Source organism: Ixodes scapularis, unplaced genomic scaffold (assembly GCF_016920785.2).
Source record: "Ixodes scapularis isolate PalLabHiFi unplaced genomic scaffold, ASM1692078v2 PGA_scaffold3__209_contigs__length_174095766, whole genome shotgun sequence".
NCBI lineage: Eukaryota > Metazoa > Arthropoda > Arachnida > Ixodida > Ixodidae > Ixodes > Ixodes scapularis.
This window is the reverse complement of record NW_024609868.1, coordinates 65,007,306-65,013,565: the sequence shown is the minus strand read 5'-3', so window position 1 is coordinate 65,013,565 and position 6,260 is coordinate 65,007,306.

The following is a 6,260-nucleotide window of genomic DNA, read 5'->3' as shown; positions in this document are numbered from 1 at the left end:
CAGCAAGGTGAGTTATCACCTTTTTAGGTGATCTCAGAAACCTGCTCAAGGCACCTTTAAGGGCCAGCATAGTTTTAAAATGAGTCAAAAAAGGAGATGAGACACTCTAAGGGCGCCGCCTCGGTGGCTCCGAGGCGAGAGCGCCAGCCTACGGATCCCCATGTGGCGGGTTCGAATCCCGGCCGAGGTGCCCGCAATCTGACGGAGGCTTATTGCGGAGAAGGCGCCGTGTAACCAACCGAGCCAACATGTCTTTTTCTAGGTCTCCTTATCCGGAAAGCTAAAAATAAACAACGTCCCCGTAAAAAAAAAAAAAAAAAAGGCAACTTGTGGAGACAAATTACACGCGCGATGCGTGCTTGTCCTGCAGACGGAAGTCCTTGCACCCCCCTGGCAGTCGCCTCACTGCAGATCTGACTGTGATTGAGGAAGACCACACCGGAGAGCAGGAGTCCTTCTCTCCCGGCCAACAGAACCTACCGGCACAGAACGAGGACAAGCTGCTGCTGCCCGAGATCCTGGGTGTGTAGAGACCGAGGTCATTCCACATTCCCGAACTAATCCCGAACTACTTCACTCTCGGTTGCTCAGGGCGGTGCTTGGGCAGGGTTGCGCTGGTTGCACTGCGCGTGCTCCCTCGCTTGAGTTCAGTCGCCCCCACGAGCGTCGCAAGGAATGTGAATTCCAAGGTCTAGAAGGCTGAAAGCTGAATCTAAACAGTATTTTTCTTTATTTGACTTGATGCTTAAAGGCCGACGACCAGACTCGAGATTCTGCAAGGCAGAAGATCCTCTTCACCATGGGGGAGGAGGAAACAGGCAGCGGTGGACAGGGTAGAAGGGGAAGAGGAGGAAGCGAGGGAAAAGTGGAAAGCGCGAACTGGTCGTCGGTCTTTAAGGTATACCGGGTGTTCCATTTTAATTCGAAAAGATCGTAGATAGCATCGGCTGCGTCTGAATTTCAGCTGAAACGAAGTATAGAAAAGTGACGAATTCCAGGCTACCGCTTAGAAATTTGACTACCTTCAACATTGTTGCACCAAAAAAACAAAAAAAAAACAAAAAAAAAAAAACACGCAAATTGTTTCAAGTATGAACTGTGAAAACGGAAACTCCTAGAACTTTAAGCAATTTGCATTCAACACCACGTCGGAACTCATCGTGGTTCGATTAGTACTTTGATTTAGGCCCAGAAAACCCGCCGGACTTAAATCCAAAGTGCGTAAGAACTTTGCCGCATTCAGACGGGGCGGAAGAATAATGAGAACGGTAGACCTGATGATGACAATGATACAAGACTCGAAGCACGATATACAAGATTGCGCAAATAAATTTGAACAAAGTTACACAGCCGTGAAACGGGACTATGAATAGTAAAGTTGGTTTACGATGAACAATAAATACTATCAAGAGAGAACCCGCCTTTCAACGCACTTTTCACTAGTTTTTTATGGTGTCTTCGTTCGCGTCAGTGTTGTACGGGACGGCGTTTCAAAGAACCACGTTCCAGGAAGGCGCTCTTTTTAAGGGGAGGAACGCAGTCGTTTCATTCTGCCTAAGTGGAACGGGAACTCGTTACATTTTTACTAAAACAAAAAAAGAAAAACTGCGTTCCTTCTTTTTCTTTGTCCAGTGGGTAATTGTTTTTTATTCCTAAGGAGGAATCTTTAGAAAATAGAAAAATATCTTCACGAAGAGCAGGATCTCGATAACTTTTTTGTTACTTATTCTAGTATTTATTTTGTGGGGTCCTCACTCTGTAACATTGGGGTGCAGGCGAGCTGGTGGATATTGATCCTGTTTTTAATGCCCAAAACAGCGGTACAAATAAAAAACTTAGTCGAAGGAAAATACACAGAAAGAGGGACGTCTCGAACTCGGTACTTTCTTTACTTCCGGGAATCCTCATACGCACAGAAATCTAAAGTCGAAGATGGTTCCATATGTGACCAGGCGTCTAACTACCTCAAGACGGAGCTAGCTTCGGCGACCTCCACAGCCAGGGCAGATATTGCCGTCTCCTCAACACCAGACAACTTCTCAATCGGACAACGAACCCTTCAGTCCGAAGCACAGGACGAACTGTCTCGGAACCTGCTGGTGCCAGTCGACCACCCGCTGTCGCAGATGAACAGCTTCGAGGGATTGCACAGCCTTTTCCTGGAGTACAACACGGCAGTGACTTCGAGTGCTTTGGTGGAAAGTTTGTTTTTTACCCTTACCAACGAAGTGCTGACGAAAAGAAACGGGCTCGTCTTGCGGAGAGCAACATCGAGAAGCGACTGTTGTTCGAACAAGGAACTGTGTTAGATTGAAACATGTGAGGTTGTTGTAAAGCTCCCGTAGAATGTGCCGCGCTTTTCCTTCCCGGCTCATAGTACATTTGGCTCGTCTGAATCGCCCTCCACAAACATCGATGTGGTCAAACGCTGGGAAGGAAAAGCCGATTTTTAAGTTCTGCAGGCCTTTTTAGAGTTATCAACATTAACATTGTTGGGTCGTACGCATTACAGAAACTCCGAGCAACGACGACTGCCAGTCGTTCCTACACGTTCCGAGTCCAGGGCGGTCCGACGAGCAGGCTTCGCTGGCTCCAGGCCAGGGGGACATGCGCCTGAGCACGTCGCCGTGCACCGAGGGATCGAGCTTTCTGCTTTACGAACGTCTGGGTGAGAACAGCGCTGTACAGTTGCCCCTCCCCGTTCTGCCTACCTTATGAGCTGCACGTAAATCAAACAAATGCTGAGCGCAAGTTCGACTGCTTTTTGCACAGAGGTTGCGATGGTGTCAGAACGTCGAGCTCCTATTGGCTGATTGAAAAACATAGTGGGTAAACCTGAAGGCATCGAGCATTGAGGTCGACCCACTATTTTTTCAACCAAAGCCAATCGGTGCTCGGCATCATTCTGGCATCAGTGCAACATCTGCGCAAAAGGCAGACGACTTGGTCTCTGCATACCACGTGGAAGACCAGGCCTTTTCTCCCAAATGTCATGACTAGTGGATACAAGTAGCGCCGCCTACCCCCGTCAACGTCGCCGCCAGCGTGTCTTGCAACGTCTTACGAGCGCGACGCTGGCACGCGACGCCGCCAATATAGACGCGTCTGCCGCTTTGCGTGGCGTGCTCTCGCCCAGCTTAAGCGTGTTCGCCGCTTGAGGCGGGTTGGAGAACTGCTAACGATGGGACGTAATGCCTTGTCTTCTCGGTGCTATTGCACCAACAGATGGACCCACTCGAATAAGCACTACTCATCACGAACCTTTCAGAGCGAATTCCCAGGCTGAAGAAAACCTCCTCATACTAATCCTTCTTATCGCTATCGTCCTCGTGTATCGCTGAAGTTTACAGAGCCTTGAAAAGACTGAATTCTTTCTCGCCTAAGACGAGTTCGCGGGAAATGTTGAGAGCGTGTCGACTTTCAGGCGCACCTGATCAAGTGTTCAGGCTTTGCACAGCCTAACGACTATATTTTAAATGTACACTGACTGCTTTCAACAAGTTAAAGATGAATGTCGGTGGGGGGTAAGGGTGTGATTCAACATTCAGTTTGAACAAACAAATAGCTTTATTATTTCTTTTAATATCATTTGTTTTCCAAGAATAATGGGACAAAATGCAGGATATGTGATAGAGGGGGCAATTATGGCGGACTTGTCTTGGCAGTGCAGCGTTATGGTGGACATGGGAGCCAAAATCATCTGGCCAGAAGCACTTCTCTAAAGCGGAAAAAAAAACACACATTAAGAATCAGATTATTATCAACTCTATGAACGGCTGTTAAAAACTGTAGGGGTAGTCAGGCCCTGAAAAGGCATGTACCATACCGTAAAGGTCTGTCCAAACGGGACATTTCAGGGGTGCCTGAAAGGCTGTTCAAACAGGACACGTCAAGAACGCGTGAAGCGACACCCTCCGTCACATAAAGCGAAACACACCGCTTCCGTCCGCTTTTTTTTTTTTTTGGAGGGGGGGGGGGGGGGGGGGGCTGGGAGCAGCTTCCTTCCGCCAAGGTTAAGAGTGTAGTGGAAGCTCCTGCCACCTCCCTCCCTTTAGGCAGAGCGAACGCAGGAGAGGAGGTCGCCTCCTCTCCAGTGAAGTGAAGAGAGGTGGTAGGAGTTTCCACTTCACTCTTAACCTGTCACCGACTACAGGGAATACTCATCACGTGGGTGGACATTACACGCCCTGCTGACTGTCAGTCAATCCTCCAAGACCCCCGCTGCTCTTCAGGTCCCGAAAACAGGAAAGGGAAGGATACGAAAGTATGTGTGAGTTGGCGATGTAGTCGGAAAAGGAAGCAAAGCAATCGTCGTTGTGGGCTTTGTCACTGCCCCTAAAATACAAGGTCGTGGCAGAACACATGGACACGAAACAGGCACGCCATTGGCAGGTAGCGTGTGATGTCCAGTCTGACGAGCACCGACGTCAAGAAAAGCAAAGGAGGCGAGGAGGAAAGCAAAAGCCGTGATGTTTGGCTGGCGCATGTCCACACAGAAGATGGACAGCCGAACTTCCACTTTCACTTCATATGGCGGAGAAGTATCGCCCCAAGGGGTGCCTAAACAGGACACTTCGGAACGCGTGAAGCGACACTTCTCCACCAAATGAAGTTAAAAGTTGAGGTCCGGCCGTCCGTCTTCTGTTTGGACGTTCACCCGGCAAACATAATCGCTCTCTTCTTCACCTCCTCTGCTTTTCTGTGATGTCGGTGCCTGTTCATCTGTTTCTACCGCGCCCTCGTATTCTTCCCTTTCCCGTTTTAGGGATTAGACTTGAATAACAGCGGAGGCCTTCAGCGTTTGACTGACAGCCAGCAGAGCGTGTGAGTGGCTGTCCGGATCCACGTGATAAGCATGCTCTAGGCCTTCGTGAGCAATACAAGCGAACTTTAACGAACCCCCCCCCCCCCCTTCCCCCCCCCCCCCCCCCCCCCACCCAAAAAAAAAAAAAAAAACGGACGGAAGCGGAAAGTTGCACTTTATATGGCGAAGTGTGATTTCACGCGTTCTTGAAGTGTTTTGTTTCGACAGCCCTTCCCGCGTTCTGAAGTGTCCTGTTTGGACACCCCTCACGCGTTCTGAAGTATCCTGTTTGGACACCGATTAAGAGTGGATGTTGTAGAGAAGACTCCTTCACTGCCACGGCAACCTGCGTCGTCAGTGGGACTCAAAAGTGTCCGTCCCTATCGCGCGTTTCAGAGAGACATCGGAGGTTATCCGAAACTCTTAGTGCGAGCCTTCCGGCGTCTCCATCTTCTGCTGCCGGTTCTGATGTCCACTTCGCCTTGAGCCCTCAGACATCGCAGCTGCCAGGTAAGGACCATCAAGCAGCATGTAACAAAACCATCTGCCGAAGAACTGCAAACATCACAGGGCCTCTTATAATCTAAAATTATAGGCTTAGTCATGAATCAACCTCCCGCAACTCGGCGCAAAAAACTGTGATCCGGACTCGGCGAAAAGGGGCAGGATAAGCGTGTTTGCGATGTGAAACACAAGCGTAAGCACGTTTCAGCCGTAATGGGTATTGGCTACCAAACCGTGTTGACCATTGGCAAAGTGCAAATTGACCAAACTGGGCGGTAATCAATAAAATAACATCAGATTATGTTTTTTTAGATCAACACGCCCGGGAGGGGGGGGGGGGGGGGGGGCCTTTGAATTCTGGGATTGTTATAGTCGTCGTGACGACGAAAACATAATATAGCTGGGTCATTATAAGAATAAAGGTAAAACTTTTAAGATAATTTCCATACTTAATTCAGTGATGGAAGCGGCATTTGACCTTTTGTAGCAGGTTCAGTAGCAGGCAGAATATTGGTTTTGAGCAGCCACTAACATCTGTTAGCACATCATTTGGGAATAAAAAAGTGATTGCATCTGTAAACGAGTTCATTTATAATAGTGATCACGGGTTAGTATTTGATACTTGAGCATATTACTTATTACCGTTTCTGATAAGAATATATCGGGCTTAGACGAACCGTCTTCTTAAATAGAGATCTAATCAGAACATGTTTTATTTACAATGGGTATTTAAAAAAATGGTTGGAAAGTGAATCATAGCGCAACATTCATTGGGATGAATTATTTTTCTCCACCCCATTTTACACTCGGTAGTTCGTTTAACCTGTAAACATAATTTCTGCTAAATTCCAGCTAGAACCAGCATATCCGCTAACGCGTCTGTCAATAAAAATGCGCCCCGTAAGTTTAATTAATGCACCTACCAAACTTATGATTCTAATATCATAAACTA